The sequence below is a fragment of the Calliphora vicina genome, chromosome 3 (genome assembly GCF_958450345.1).
Source record: "Calliphora vicina chromosome 3, idCalVici1.1, whole genome shotgun sequence".
NCBI lineage: Eukaryota > Metazoa > Arthropoda > Insecta > Diptera > Calliphoridae > Calliphora > Calliphora vicina.
In genome coordinates this window covers 59,217,332-59,233,918 of record NC_088782.1, presented here as the reverse complement: position 1 = coordinate 59,233,918, position 16,587 = coordinate 59,217,332, and the positions used below count along the sequence as shown (strand labels likewise).

General features: G+C 30.3%; 2 long non-coding RNA genes across 2 annotated transcripts; both read right to left on the bottom strand.

Annotated features, from left to right (window-relative positions):
- Positions 1 to 2,581: 2,581 nt before the first annotated feature.
- On the bottom strand, positions 2,582 to 9,830 carry LOC135953636 (uncharacterized). Its single transcript, XR_010576223.1, has 3 exons — positions 9,607 to 9,830; positions 2,820 to 2,970; positions 2,582 to 2,758 (listed from the first exon to the last, which is right to left on the bottom strand). It is a non-coding gene; the product is annotated as an uncharacterized LOC135953636 (long non-coding RNA).
- Positions 9,831 to 9,920: 90 nt separating this feature from the next.
- On the bottom strand, positions 9,921 to 15,302 carry LOC135953635 (uncharacterized). The gene is made up of 3 exons (XR_010576222.1): positions 14,856 to 15,302; positions 12,358 to 12,523; positions 9,921 to 10,103 (listed from the first exon to the last, which is right to left on the bottom strand). It is a non-coding gene; the product is annotated as an uncharacterized LOC135953635 (long non-coding RNA).
- Between the last annotated feature and the right edge of the window lie 1,285 nt (positions 15,303 to 16,587).

The following is a 16,587-nucleotide window of genomic DNA, read 5'->3' as shown; positions in this document are numbered from 1 at the left end:
TTATGTCATTCATTAATTCCGGTTTTAAATTGAGTAACTAATTCTTTAGTAAATTAATTATTCACTATTTCTAAATTATTTATAACAAATTGTGTTATACATTAAGCTCTATCAACGTTGCCGAATCTTTGCTTAATAAAGTGGTCTTGGGGAATTACACAATAAAGGGAATCTTTCCAAAGTTTGAAATCATTGTCAGTGAACGTGGCTAATTTGAAGTCAGGCAGTGCATGAATGACGCATTTACAAATACACAAAAAGTTTATTACCATGTTAGACAAAGCTGTTCAACGATGTTCAAAATCATGTATAAGACGAACTCCATGCTTTTCTTGCAACAAACGTTAGTTTGCAATATTTGTGTTTATCGTTCGATTTATTAAATATTTTGCAACACTTACTTACGCGGTTAATAACATCACTTATATATATATATATATATTAAGATCATGGCCTTCATCTATTTCAATGTAATCATTATAAATGTCATCCTCAATATCACTTTCGACGACCGTTTCAAAATCACATTCTCCATCACATTCAACTCCACGTTAATCTAAGTTAAAATTTTGATTATTAATTGCGATTCTTCTAATATTTAGACAGCTAAATAACAAATATTTCATTCCGTACCTTTTATTTTCATTGATTCAAGTCCTAAGTTAAACATTTTGAAAGATTTGTTTTTAGAATTGTAACTTCTTGCAGTAATATTTATATATTTATAGAAGGAGCTATCGGAACACTCATCTACATGGATCGAAAGTCCCTTTGTCTTTAGTTATTTGTCGAATTTCAGAAACTATACAATTTGTGTGAGTCATTATTACTTATTTAAATTTGGAATTGTGAAAAATTTTAAGCAATTTAATAAATTTAAATATATATGAACATTTATTCGTTTTATTCGATTATTCTACATAAAATTGTTCGAATTATTCGTTATTCGAAAATGGCCATTTTTAAATTGTTCGAATAATTATTCGTAAGGAATGAATACCCTAGTATTAAGTTAGTAATAGTTGAAATTAGTTTTATGGATTTTAGAATAGTTTGGGATATCAGCTTATATTTAAGAAAAAATGCACGGCTCTTTTTTTATTTTCTTTTTTGTGTAAAAACTCTGGTTTTCATTTATTTAAAAAGACCGGTAAATGATAACAACGATGAAGATAGTAATGATGACAATGATGATGAAGTTAATGATTATAATGAAGCTTATGATAACTGGGATATTTGTGGTGAATTTGAGAATGCAAAATAATACAAATATTTTAATATATTTTTTATTAAGAAGGTAAAAAAAACCAAGGATTCAACCAAAACATTTAAATTTTAATTTTTACATTTACTGAATTTAGTGAATGAAAAACTGGATAAAAATTTATACTAATAGGAATACATATTAACTTATTCTTTAAATTTATTTTGATTTCAAAGTTACAGCGAAAATTATATTTTTCCGAAACACAAAAAACGCCTAACAGGTTAAAAAAAATTTTTATTCCATTTTTTTATATCTGTTTTTTATGGATTTATGATTATTCATTACTAAAAAATTATAATATTCTCTTTTGAAAAAAATTTGTAAATTTATAAAATTTTGTGAAAAATAAAAATTAAAATTTCTATTAAATTTATACTAATATAAATATACCCAGCAAAAACTTCGCTTACAAAGGCTACAATGTCTTTTTAATAATGTCTTTTTTAATAACTTACTTTTTAAGTAGTAAAGTCTAAAAAAACAAAATAAACAAACAAAAAAAAAACTGTTACTTTTTTTCAATTTGCCCATTTTTTTTTATTGCATGTTTATTTTTAGAAAAACAGAAAAGAATATTGCATTACTGTGTGAAAACCATTATTTGATGCACAATGAAATAACTAAGCAGTGGTGTAGTGAGCACAACAGCAGACTACCAAACAGAAGGTTGCAGGTTCGAATCGGGTCTGCGACTTATTTTTTTTTATTTTTTTGTGTAAATAAAAATTCTATAAATAACTCTACTAACAAAACAACTTATTTCTGTCCAAAATATAAAGGATTACTTTTGGGACATCGCGAACAAAAATAATGAGTTCATACAGTAGAAAAATAAGTAGTTGAATCGTCAAATTCCCCTTATTTTTCGGCTTATTTGTAAGAAAAGTTTTTGCTGGGTATATAATAAATTTATTAATTTTATTTTTGAATAGCACAGTAAGTATGCTTTAATTTCCAATTTTATTCATTAAATTATCGCTTTTCATTCCAAAGTTATAGCATAAATTGTGAACAAAGTCCTTTTTTCCAAAAAAACAATAATGCGCTTAAAGGGTTAAAAAAATTGTTTTTTAATCTTTTTTTTCTAAAATGCTGTGTTTTTATGTGCTTATAATAACTCATCAATAAAAAACTACGGCTGCTATGAATTAATCGCCACTTTGGGTACCATCGAACCCACTGTGTGCCGTTTCCATGTCGATACAATTCTCTTGGGGTATTCGAACTTTATAAGATCTGTAATAGAATAAATATATACATAAATTAGTAATAAATGAATTCTTAGAAAAATTCATCTCCTACTTCTTTTGCTTCAATATCCGCCAAGTCTTTTGTCTCAAAACAAACAAGCAAAATATCATAAAACCTTGAATACCGTCTGCAAAATTGAATAGTAAATACAGAAAGTTCCATCCGAAATTATAGTGCGATATAATTTTAAGAAACCAATGCATATCCGTTATTAGACATAAACGCAAAACGATAAATGCACTGTGAGAGAGAGATGTGTAGTTAAGCAAATATACGAGTCTATTTGTAGTAATTTTCTTACTTTTTTCTTAATAACTCTTTGTTCTGAATCAATTTGTCCATATCTGCTCGCTCTTTATAGATAGTTATTGTCAAATGTACAAATTTATAACAATTGAAAAGTAATATTAAGACAGTTGCTCCGTAAAAATGAAATGCCGACCATTTTTCAGCTGTAACAGAAACAGGAAAAACATTCATATATAGGAGGCATTTCATGTCAAGTGAACCAACTTTTGAAATCGATGTCTTCCGGTCGGAATGAAATTTGCACCAATGTTATGGTGTTTTCTTTTCTGGCATAAATGATGCATTTATTCTGCCTTTTACCCTCTTTGCGTTCTTTTATGAAAAAAATGTAGTTTTATCGTGTTCTTTTCTAATAATGTTACCCTAAAACCCTGAATATATGTTACATGTTTCACCCTCAATTTTATCAAAGAGTTAGAAATGCACCACTTTTTATGTAAGCAAAAAGTATAGTTTTATAATATTTCGAAGCTACATAAAAGAAAATTTCATAAATGGAAATGATTTTTGTTCTATTGTGATCATTAAAAATGAAACACATTATGAGGTTATGGGTAACATTTAATAAATGGTACACAATATATAGTCAACATTTTGTGTCAGAAAAGAAAACACCATTAGTACACTTGACATGAAATGCCCCATAGGCTTAATGAGGTCAAGAAGGGCAGCCAATGGGTTAAACTAATTCGTGTACGCTGAATTAAGTAGTGCTAACCGTTTATTTAGTTTAGCTCGTATTTTCGAGATACACCGTTATTTCGAAAATGTCGGAGGTTTCACAACATATATTCGCGTAACTCAAAAACGGTATAGCTTCTTGAATAAAATAAATAAACCGAAATTCCACAATAAAACTATCTTTAAGTAAGGCTTAACATGTTTTTAATATTGGCAGTCGTTTTAGAAATATAATTTTATTTTGGAAAAAAAAAATTTTGGTTTTTAACACGGCATTAAAAATTGGAAAATGAATATACGCTCTCAATTTTTTTCACACATATAGAAAATGAAGTTCCAAATAGAACAAGCCCTAAATGATTAAAATCTCTGTTCAACTTTTAATTTGATTCACAAAAGATAAGATACATAATTCGTAGTAATTAGCTACATCGTGCAGTGCTCGTCTATTACTACGTTTATACGCACGGCTTATTCCCAAATAAAAATATTGCATTTAGAAAAATTTGCCGCATAAACAGTGAATTAATTTTTTATTTGCGAATAGCCGCCGAATAGACGGCAAGCGAATAGCTTGCCGTTTTTACAAAACGGCAAGATTCTTTAAATTTTCGGTTTGTTGTTGATTTTGAATCCAAAAATTTGACTAATGAAAAAGATATATATATATCAACGTATAGGTAATTGTGTCTTCTTTTCAGAAATGTATACAATTTTTAAGAATTAAAAAATTTATAGAAGACTTTTTTCAAAAATATGGGAACAAATTTTAAAATGTTATTAGGGGATATTTGCTTCATCTTTTATTTATAAAATCAAATGTTGTGGACAGATTCTAATCATTTAGAGCTTGTTTTGTTTGGAACTTTATTTTCTACTTGCTGAACACGGTCCGCGTTGCTGGACCTTAGAAAACATCTGTTTTATATTGCATCTCGATCTCGATTTTAATATACAGTATCGGACAATGTCGGTGATCCAACCTTCAATGTTAATACATGTAGTGGTATTTCGGCTGGTTCCAATGAATTCAACAATTTAGAATGAGAATTTCTTATTCATGCACCTAATAAGCAAGAGTAAACAAAATTGTTTATCACAGACCGAAAATCAAAAATCTGACTTTACACTGTTACCCAAAAGGCTTTTCTGATGATTCCGGAAAATTTCATCAAAATTGGTCCAGCCATTTTTTGGTCCATACGGAGCATACATACACACATCCATTTTTATGAAATATAGGGCATTAGCGGTATAATGTAAAAATTTTATTTTTACACTCCCCTCCGCCCACAGACCGAATATCAAAAATATAACTATACTGTGTTACCCGGTGTGAAGATTCCTTGAAAATTTCACTAAAATTGGTCCAGCCGTTTTTTATATATATAGATGGGATTAGCGGTATAATGTAAACATTTGATTTTGACACACCCCTCCGCCCACAGACCCGAAAATCAAACTTCTGACCGCAACGTGTTACCCGCTAGACTATTTTCAAGATTCCCTGAAAATTTCATCAATATCGGACTAGCCGTTTTTGATTTCATTCGGAACATACATACATACAAACATCCATTTTTATATATATAGACACAGATAGCATTTTTTGGAAATTTTAATCAAAAACGAATAATTTTTTATACTTCAGAGCGATATATGCACTCATTTTCTGATCGTAATTGATACTTTTGTTGGGAGAAAATAGGACCTATCTTCTTGATGTGTCTTTTATGAGCCCCTCTTCTGATCAATTTCCACTCGTTTTTGAATAATTTTTGAGTAATTTTTAAGTCGAATTGCTGTTCATTTTGAATTCATTTTCGAATCATATTTTAGTAATTTTTGAGCCTGTTACAATCAAAAACAATAATTCAGGAACAAATTTTTGGTCTTCTAACTGCGCACAGTGGGGGATCTGAAAAAAAAGTGGAAATAAATCTGTAACTGCGAAACGAATAGCCCGATTTTAATAAAATTTCCCATGGCTATAGAGGAGGTGTTGATAAGTTTTAGTTTTGAATTTGGGATTATAACACCATGGGGGCCGAGCCACAATGCCCCAAAGTGGGCACCTCGTTTATATCAAAAATTAAAAATGATGCCAAATTTTTGTTTTTATTCGATTTGAAAGATTTATATATAAATTTACTTGATTTACACCTCCGACCTCCCTACGTGCGATAAACTAACAATTTCAACATTTGCTGATGATACCGCCATTATTAGCTCAGACGAAAACCCACTCATGGCATCTAGTCAACTGCAGAATTACCTCGTACGTGTGGAGTCATGGTTGAAAAACTGGCGAATAAAGGTAAATGAGCTGAAAAGTAAACATGTTACGTTCGCTCTAAGAAGAGGAAATTGCCCACCTGTCACACTCAACAACGTTAATATACCGCAGTCTGATTATGTCACCTACCTTGGTATTCATCTGGATAGACGGCTTACTTGGCGCCGACACATAGAAACCAAGAGACTTCACATGAAGTTAAAAGCCTCTAGCTTTCATTGGTTAATCAGTGACCAATCAAAATTAAGCCTTGAATATAAAGTCATCCTGTATAAGACCGTTTTAAAACCAATTTGGACATATGGAATTCAATTATGGGGAATGGCTAGCAACACCAGTATTGATCTTATACAGAGGGCCCAATCTAAAATTCTTAGGACCATGACGGGAGCACCATGGTACATAAGAAATGAAAACATCCACAGAGACCTAGAAGTGACATTGGTAAAGGAAGAGTTCAAGAAAGTCCGTGAGAAATATATTGTGAAGCTGCGAAACCATCCCAATACGCTTGCAAGACAACTTGTGCAGACCCAAACCCGATCCAGGCTCCGTAGAGCAGATCTACCACCCCGCTAAGATGAGTGACAGTTTAACATTATGGCTCTCTTGCTGAAGAGCAAATAGTTTTAATTTTAGTTATAAGATTTAAATACTTATTGTAAGGTCAAAATAGACAGATTCAATAAATCAATAAAGCGTTAAAAAAAAAAATATATATAAATGGAATCTACTAGACGAGATCTACAAAGAACATTGCTTTAGGCATATATTATCTCTTATAGTTTACGAGTTATTCGCATTTGAAAAGTAAAATTTTATTTTATTTACCCACCTTGGTCTGGTTTTTTTGCTAATAACGGATCCAATTCTTTCCCGATTTTCTTGAAGTATTAATTTTTTGAATTAACCAGACATGTATTAATAATAGTGAGAAACAATTGTTTAAAAACCTCTACTGAGTCAAAAGTTATGTGCATTCAAACTTAAAAATGGCGTTTTTTCGCCAGAGCCTTCCGAAGACCTATTTTTTATATAAATTGCTACTTCAGACAACACTTCTCAAATCGCATAGCTGATTTCATAAAATTAAGTTTTGTATGTCACAATATGTTCTTTAATATTCTGCAAAGGGATTTCATGGTCCCTTCAGTAAATCAAAAAATCTAAAAAATCCCAATTTTGGGATTTTTGGAAAGTTTTTTGGAAATTGTGGGATTGTCATTAACAATTCACAAATATCTTTTTCACTTTTGGATTTGTTTCAAAAGTTTCTATATAAGTGTAAAATTTCATTAAAACCGATTCATAAAAAAAACTGTTATTGCATTTTAAAAATTAAAATTTTTCAAAAAAATCAGCTATAATTTTTTATTCCATATTTTTGAAAAAAGTCTTTTATAAGTTTTTAATTCTTAAAAATTTTGTACAGTTTTGAAAAGAGGACATAATTTCCTACACGTTGATATATAATATGTAAATCTTTTCTTTTCCCCTAGTCAAATTAATGGCTTCCAAATACATAACTCGCAGTAATTAGCTTCATCTTGTAGTTGTCTCGCATGTTTGGTAATGCAGATTATCGGCAATGCAGTGGACAAAAATATATTAGAAAACAGCAATTTTCTATAAATTTTCAGTTTGTAGTTGATTTTATATCTATAAATTTGATTTATAGCCATTTTTATTAAAATCGGTGTATTCGTTTAGAAGTTACAGATTTATTTCCACTTTTTTTCAGATCCCCCCGTTAAATATAATTAAGAAATAAATTTAAAAACAATCATATTTCGAACATCTAAATGAGCTATTTATGATTGTTGTATATTTTGCTATTGTTTTTCTAATAAATCACTTTTTAATCATTAGTAGGACTAATTTTCGAAACATTTTTTAAGAATGCTACTTAATAATCAGTTTTAGGAAATACTGAAATACTTATACATTTAATATTATAAACCAAATGAGAATTATATGAACTCATTTTAGTCCAGCCAACATCTTTTGGCGTAGCTTCTAAAAGAGTATTTTATAATCCCCTTCGTTTCGACTTATATTTGACAAGTATTTACGAATCATTTTTGAGTAATTTTTAAGTCTGATTGTTGTGGTCCTGTTACAAACAATAACCATAGTTCATGGAACATTTATTGATCTTCCAACTGCGTGAAATATAATTACAAAATATATTTTTAAACAATCATATTTTGAACACCTGAACTATATATATTTATGACTGATGTACATTTTGTTATTGCTTTTCAAATAAATCACTTTTTAATCATTAATGGAAATAATTTTCGAATCATTTTTCAAGCGTACAACTAACTAATGAGTTTTTGATCACCAAAAGTACTCGAAAAAGACTCGGTTTAGTGATTTTTGAAAAAAATAATCTTCCAAATGCTATCTGGCGATAGATACGTTTAGACAAAATTAAGAGCGTTGATTTTTTTCCAATTTTTCATGCCGTTTTAAAAAAAAAAATTTCGATTTTTTTTTTAAAAATTTTTAAAAAGACTGCGAAGATTAAAAACATGTTAAGCCTTTCTTAAAGGTAATTTTATTGCGGAATTTCGGTTTATATATATATTATCTTATCTTTTCCATTAGTCAAATTTTTGGATTCAAAATCAACAACAAACAGAAAATTTACAGATTCTTGCCGTTTTATAAAAACGGCACTGCATTGCCGACTATTACAATACTAAACATAGACTACCACTGCACGATGTAGTTAATTACTACGAGTTATGTATCTTATCTTTTGTGAATAAAATTAAAAGTTGAACAGAGATTTTACTCATTTAGGGCTTGTTCTATTTGGAACTTTATTTTCTATATGTGTGAAAAAAATTGAGAGCGTATTAAACAAATTCCAACTCTTATTTTGGAAATTTGTTCTTTATCTTAATTTTATCTTTGTTAATGGTTAACAAAGATGGTTCAACAACAGCGTTGAACGTAGCACTAATAAAATTTAGAATTTTATTTATTACTCACTTGCTTTGCCTTTGGTGACACAAACACTTGGTTGTTCAATTTTAATATTTAATAAGAGCACGGGAGTGCGTTTTATTATGGGATTTTTTTTAATTTTATTTTTTTTTTTAAACAATTATTTAAAATAAAAACTCTGACCGGGGGTCGTTCGGTTTTTTACTATATTAATCGGCTCCAAGCTCGGCTTCTTCTAAACACCTCCTAGGAGGTGTTCCGAAACTCCCTCAGGAAGTGTTCGGGGACCTTCAGTCGAGGTCGATAAGGCCGTCATCGAAGTCGATAAGCTCATCATGAAGATCGATCAAATCGTCTTCGAGGTGGCCTGACCGGACTTCGACACGTATATTCATTTTCCAATTTTTAATGCCGTTTTAAAAACCAAAAATTTCAAAATTTTTCTAAAAAATAATTTTTTTTTCCCAAAAAAATTATATTCCTAAAACGACTGCCAATATTAAAAACATGTTAAGCCTTACAGGTAGTTTTATTGTGGAATTTCGGTTTTTTTAGTTTATTCAAGAAACTATACGATTTTGGAGTTACGTGAATATATGTTGTGCAACCTCCTCCATTTTCAAAATAACGGTATATTTCGAAAATATGAGCTAACCTAAAAAAACTATTAGCACCACTGAATTCAGCGTACCCGAATTAATTTAACCCACCATGTGCCACGCTTAACAGTTTTTTGACAACTAGCACAGTGTAATTTGTGAATAAATACTTTAATAAATAAATATATTTATTTTTAAATTTCACTTGCCAGCTAATTTAGTAAAGTTCTACATTAGTTACTTACAAGTCCACCAACTTATATCAGCAACACTCGACATATTACTTTTATCCCAGATCCATGGCAATTTCATATAAACTATATAACCAGTAGCCAGGCAAGCACTTAAACCAACATAGAGGGAATATATAATAAACTGTCTGTTTTCATTTGCAACATTTTTTTTATTATTTTTAAAACTCTGCCAAATATGATAGCAGATAACACTCAGCCATAAAATCGCAAGTATTATAAAAATATAACCAATGAAACCTTAAACAAAAATAATTCATAGTTATTATAAAAAAAAAATAAAAAGAAAAAAATAAACTCACCCAAAATAAGAAGTACTATAGCATTAAATAGCAAACGGAATATTATTAGCAAACAAAACATGACATTACCCATTGTCATCGAGAAAAGATAACAAAAAAATATTTTACCAGCCAGACTTTTCCTTAGTTCTTGTAAGACTATGTACAACAAGAGGGTGGGTACTTGAAAGAAAACCGATACATATAGGCCTGAAATAAAATTTTGTTTACATTTTTATATATACAAATCGTTACCTTAATATAGAAAGGCCCTAACTCGTGTTATTTTAAGACGATATTTTTTGCCTAAATATGATATAGGAGCGGATCATTTATCGAAATAAACAAAAATCTGGGCTTACAAAAAAACACGAGTTAGCGCGTTTCTATATTAAGGTAACGAAATATTTTATACTTATAATCGTGATTTGTTTATGCCCTTCACCACAAGCCTTTAAATTTCAGATGCATACAGTGGTGGCCAGGAATTTAAGACAAAAATTTTTTGCTAAAATCCATGTAATTGTCAATTATTTTTTCAAATATTTCCACAAATATGTATGGATGAGGACTGTTTTAACACACAAGTGTGTTTTATTCGACTGTGTCAATTCATACATATTCACCATGAACACATACAATTTTTCTACAACTTGACCAAAAAAATTTTTTTTTAAATAAACATATTTTCTCACTTTTATATCATTATAATTTTATTATTATAAAATATTCGGACCAAATTTCGTATTTTTAGTTTCATTAGTTTCGGTCATATCATGTTATTAACAGCGGATGTTCGCTGAGGTGGGTCAACGTATTTCCACATATCTTTGTGCATATATGTTTAACCTATTTTTCCAAACATTTTTCAGAAACTAGAAACATTAATAATAAATTTCATACCCTTAGAGTCCTTTTATTTTGGCTCTATCGCACTTAAAATTCAGTTGATGAAAAAAATTCAAGTATTTGTCTTAAATTGGTGGCCACCACTGTATATGGCTTTGCTACATTCTTCTGTCAGTTTTTTGTATTTTGTTTCAAAATATACTAAGGTGAAGGCTATATATATCTATATAAATAACAATCAAATATCGTTCGATGGTAATTCCATCAGTAGAGAACGGCCGGACCAATTTAGACAATATTTTTTTTAAAATGTTGGTCATAGTCCAACCTAGGTTTTTACATAATTTATCTAAAATCGGAAAACGGCCTCACCGATTTGGCTAATGTTTTGTTTAAATGTTCAATTTAAGTTTTTACTGAAAAAAAAAATTAACCACGCAATTTTTTTTCGATTTACATAAATAAAAATTGTCCACGTTCACTAATACGCCCACTTATTAAATACATCGATCTGTGATCACTCATATTTCAGACCAAAATTCACAATAGCTTAAATCGCTAATAACTTGGCCAATTAGAGTTTAATCAAGAAAAGCAGCTCGATCTGTGATCACTTATATTTCTGAACAAAAATCTATTTTTTATATAAAAACTCACAATATCTAAATTCGCTAATAACTTGACCAATAAGCATTTAATCAAAAAAGGAGCTCGATCACAGATCACTCATATTTCTGAACAAAAATTTATTTTTATATAAAAACTCAAAATATGCAAATGTCCGAATATCGCAAAGTTAAGCTGATTTTTGGATCTATTGAAGGTACCAAGCTCGGGGCTATGAAATCCCTTTGCATGATATTGAAGAACAGATTGGGACATACAAATTCATGATTGCCATAAACATATATTTATTTACTACAATCATATATATACATGCTTCAATTATATGAATGGTAACTTAAACATATTATGATTACCGAAATCATATACATAATTACAGCAACCATAATATTGTTATAGATCTTGTACAACTATATTTTTGCTTGGGTACAGTATTAGATGATTTTAATTGAGTTGTGTAAGATAACTAACGAAAAAAATTATGAAAAACTGATTTCCAGGGTTCTACTCAATGAAAGCCAAGCTTTCATTTTCCAAGGCGTTGAGCTTAACAACTTTACTGAACATAACACTGCGATATTCTGACGTTTAGATGGTCAAAATGCATGAAAATGGCAAAAAAAAAATACAATTTTTCCTCTACGATCCATACTAATTTCAAATCGATATATCTCGAATCCTAGACCTGAGCTACCGAAACGCCGGGACACGTATAATTTTTTTTACCGATCTAACATTTCCCATTGGGCAGCACTCCCGCCGATCACTGACCCTACTATGTGTCGCATAGTGTTATCTTTCAACAATACGTTTTATTTTCTGTTTTAACTATTTTTATCCAATTCAAACCGCTTCTCACAAATTCACAAATCGTACACAAGCATTATTTTAATTTGGACAGGACAACGTCTGTCGGGTCTGCTAGTACATATATAAATTTCGGCTATAGCCGAATGTACCACTATAACTTGTATTATTTTTGTGGACTTACTGTATTCATGTATTATTTTTTTCCTGGATCCATCGTCGAGTAAGCGACATGTATATGGTTTCAATATATATATATAATTATCCATCAAACTTGGTGAGAAACAAAATTCAGAAATGTCCAGAATACCATCATTTGTTCGTAAGAATCCGTCCTGGGAAAAAGAAAACTAATAAAAATTATTTAATTACTTTAAAAAAGCCAAAACTATAGATTTTTGACCAATAGTCATTTTTAAAATATGGTAAAAAAACAAAGTAGGATCTATCAAGCTATGACCAATTATGGACCGATCGCCATAAAATTATGCAAAATTTTAATTATTTGGGACCAATGTCCAGAGAAATAGAAGACTTTGATTTTAATAGAAGACTCGAGGTGTTTCTGAGTTGATTTGTATTTATATGGGTTCATAATCGAGCTGGTGCTAGTATGTGGCCCCAAAGTTGATCGCATAAATTTTTCAAAAATTTATATTTACATAGAATTTAAAAATATTGTTACTTTTTTACCCTTTAAAGTGATTTATTTATTTTAAATAAACCGGATTCATTTAAATTGTAATTAAAAGCATCAAGTAGTTTTAAAATTGTAACAACTCTTTATTTATTTAAATTTACACAACTATTTAAATAGTTACTTTATTTACACACACTTTAAAAACACAGTGGAAATACGGTTGATTTTAACTCTAACAGCGCCTACGACATACTGTCTCACTCACAACTCTCTGTTACTATTCATATACACAGTGTCATCTTCTAAAAGTCTCATGAAAAATCTAACGGAAAAAATAGAATTTTCTATTTCCACAATAATCAGAGCTTTTAAAGCTACTTTACAGTTTAGTTGTCATACTTATTAACAATGTTAATAACATCGTGCTATCAACATTGTTTATAAGTAGAAGTTTCTACTGTTACATACCGCTAAATTCAAATTAATAATGCAATACTGCCGTAATACTGCCTCTCACTTAAGTCTGTTCGTCACTATATGGCATATATTCAATTCAACCTTCTAATAGGCATTTAATCATTCTAGATACATGACCTTAATTTTTGATCTCTGGCTCCTATATTTCCGTATTGTGGATTATACAATAGTACAAGCTGACCTTTTTAAATACTTCAGAGTTCACAGCTTGATCGTATCTGGCTTTCATTTTGTTGTTGAGTATTTTCTCAGATTCATCATTCATCGCTATCCGCTCAAATAGGGAACACTAGTTGTGCTGATGGAGCTGTCAACGACTTTTGGAATCTACGCGTTGTGGACAATTTGCCCAATAGAAGCGTTCTTTTAACTTTTCGAGATAACCATGGACTTGTGTTCTCTACCATACTTACGTTGCAGTGCAGACATTATGTCTTCATAATTATTCCTGCAGCTCATTCTTCTGCACTTCCCTTCAAGACCAAAATCAACTCTGCAGCTTTTTACTGTATCAAACTGGATCAAACTCCATCAAAAGTAGGAGCTTTGTTCTACTAGAGGTTTCTGAAATAATTCGTATCGGTCCGTATTGGCATTGAAGATAATGCCATTCTATATGTAGGTCAGCTTTCTTTTTAATTTGCCGACTTGTACTTAAATAAGTTTCTCGTCATTGGCGTTAGAAGTTTCTTGAACTTCAGTTAACAACTTCACGTTATTGACTCTAGAAGTTTCTTTGTCTTCTTTAAATTTGTCCATCATAGCAGCAAACATTGTGCTTAAATATACGCTGATTGTTGTTACACGGGCATGTTCCGATGTCAGTATCAATCCGCTTGAATTCATCTAACAGTCTGTCGGTAGCATCGACATACTCAATTCTCACTTGAGTTGTTGCACTTTTAACTCTTTTTAGAAAAATAAGCGAATATAGATATACCAATTTGAAAATGATGATTCTAAGTAGAGATAAAAATTGTTACGCAAAAGTATATACATATATCAGGGATTTTATGTCAAGTGGACCAACTTTTAAAATTGATGTCATCCGATTTTAGGGAAAATCCACTCAATCTGTGATCACTCATATTTCGTACCATAAATCTATATTTAATGTTAGTTATTTATTTAGTTAAGAATTATAATCGAGTGATCGAGAAAAACTATAAGTATTTCGTTATCATGAAGAATTGCTACATGTGTAATTATTTATTGATTAATTATTGAAAAACTAATGAGCAGAACTATTTAAATAAATTTTAAGAAATTATTATATCCTTAAAACTTTGAAGTCCTTTAAAAAGGAGAAAAGATCACAAAATGAAAAACTAAAAACGCAGTTCTACTATATATGACATAAGGTTTCATATGTGTATAGTGTCGTTCAAGTCCAACAAAAAAAAATGTAAAATTGTATCACGGTTTTATTTAACTTGTAAAATGTTTGCTTAGAAATCACCAATTTCTGACCTCAATATTTATTTCTTAAAATAACCTACATTTACGATTCATATTAAATGAATGCGTTGCTAAACAAATTGCATTCCATTCTCTATACAACTCACCACAGAAAATGTCCAATTGCCTGCAATCTTAGTCAATGTCTTCGGTTCCCAGCAATTGTCATATTTGACAGTGGTAAAATCCTTCAAAATATTCACATTCTTATATTTACCAATATACTTTTCTATTAGTATTTCCCAAAGCACTTTTATATTCGTCATTAATTTTTCACACTTTTCACTCGTTTCATTGAAATACTCATCCTCGGAGCAACACAATTTGAGGCAAGGATGTTGATCACAAACACAACCTCTCACATGCTCGGCAACCGATCTCTGATTTCCCAAGAAATAGTGTGTATCATAGAGAGTTTGACTTTCGGGTGGTATTAATATTCCTTTATATTGATATGTACCATTTTCGAATTTCTGATGATTTGTTAAATTTACAGTGTGTTTATAAATACATTTTCTAATTTTACTTATTTCAATGGTTGATGTTGGTAAAACTTCTGCATAAAATAGCCATGTCAAGAGCAGCAAGATGATTATACGATTCATTTAAAAGCAAAAATATTTCCTTAAAAATATTAGCAATTTAATTGTAATTTGTTGTAATTTTACTGAAACGTTATTATTCTCTGCAGTGATTTCTAAAGACTGAATGCAAAATGGTCAGTACGATTAGCATTTGCAAACTACTTACAGTGACTCACAATGGAATTGGACCATCGATGGCAAAAATAATATTTATTTTATAAATAGAACATTTATTATTTAAATAGTTAAAATAAAATGTATTTCAGTTAACAATATATTTGGTCAATTCACAAGGTCTCTTATCAGTCATATTGTCATAATATCCTAATATATCACGACTCGGCGGCTCGGCTTTACCGACTCTTAGGCATTCGGCACAGGTCTCTGCTGGTTGGTTACGATAACACAATAAACATAGCATACAGAGTAGTATTATTTTAGAACATTTTTTGCTTGAAATGCTATAAAAACGATTGTGAAATATTAGAACATTATGACAATATGCTACGATAAGAGACCTTGTGAATTGACCAATTATGTTTTCAATATTATTATTGATGACTTTGTAACAAAAGGTGGCTAATTTTTATTGGGAGCAACTGTATGTTCTTATTTTAGTTTTATAAAGTCAGATATTTAGATAGTTCGTATAGTATTTATAATAGACATGGATCTAAAAGCAATACAATATCACAGTTTTACTCTGCGGTTACACGGGCAAGTAACTTGGTACAAGTTCAGAATACTATTATAATAGTCTACACATTCAAGTACAATTTAATTATACCCTACACCACCATAGTGTGGAGGGTATTATGCGTTTGTGCAGATGTTTGTAACGCCCAAAAATATTAGTCTAACACCCACATTAAAGTATACCGATCGACTTAGAATCACTTTCTGAGTCGATTAAACGATGTCCGTCTGGTTGGCTGGCTGGATGGCTGTCCATGTAAACCTTATGCGCAGAGTGCAGGTCGCAATTTTGAAGATGTTTCTATAAAATTTGGTACATATGATTTTTTGGCCCAAGAACGAAGCCTATTGAAACTGGCTGAAATTAGTCATAGCTCCCATATTGACCCGCTTCCGAAAATCACTTTATCGTGCATAAATCGCTTAAAAATATTGGTATAAACATAAAATTCAACATAGTAAACTTCCATATAGACATAAATCACACGACCTAATTTCATGGTGATCGGTCCATAATTGGTCATAGCCCCCATATAAGGTCCACTTCCAAAAATCACTC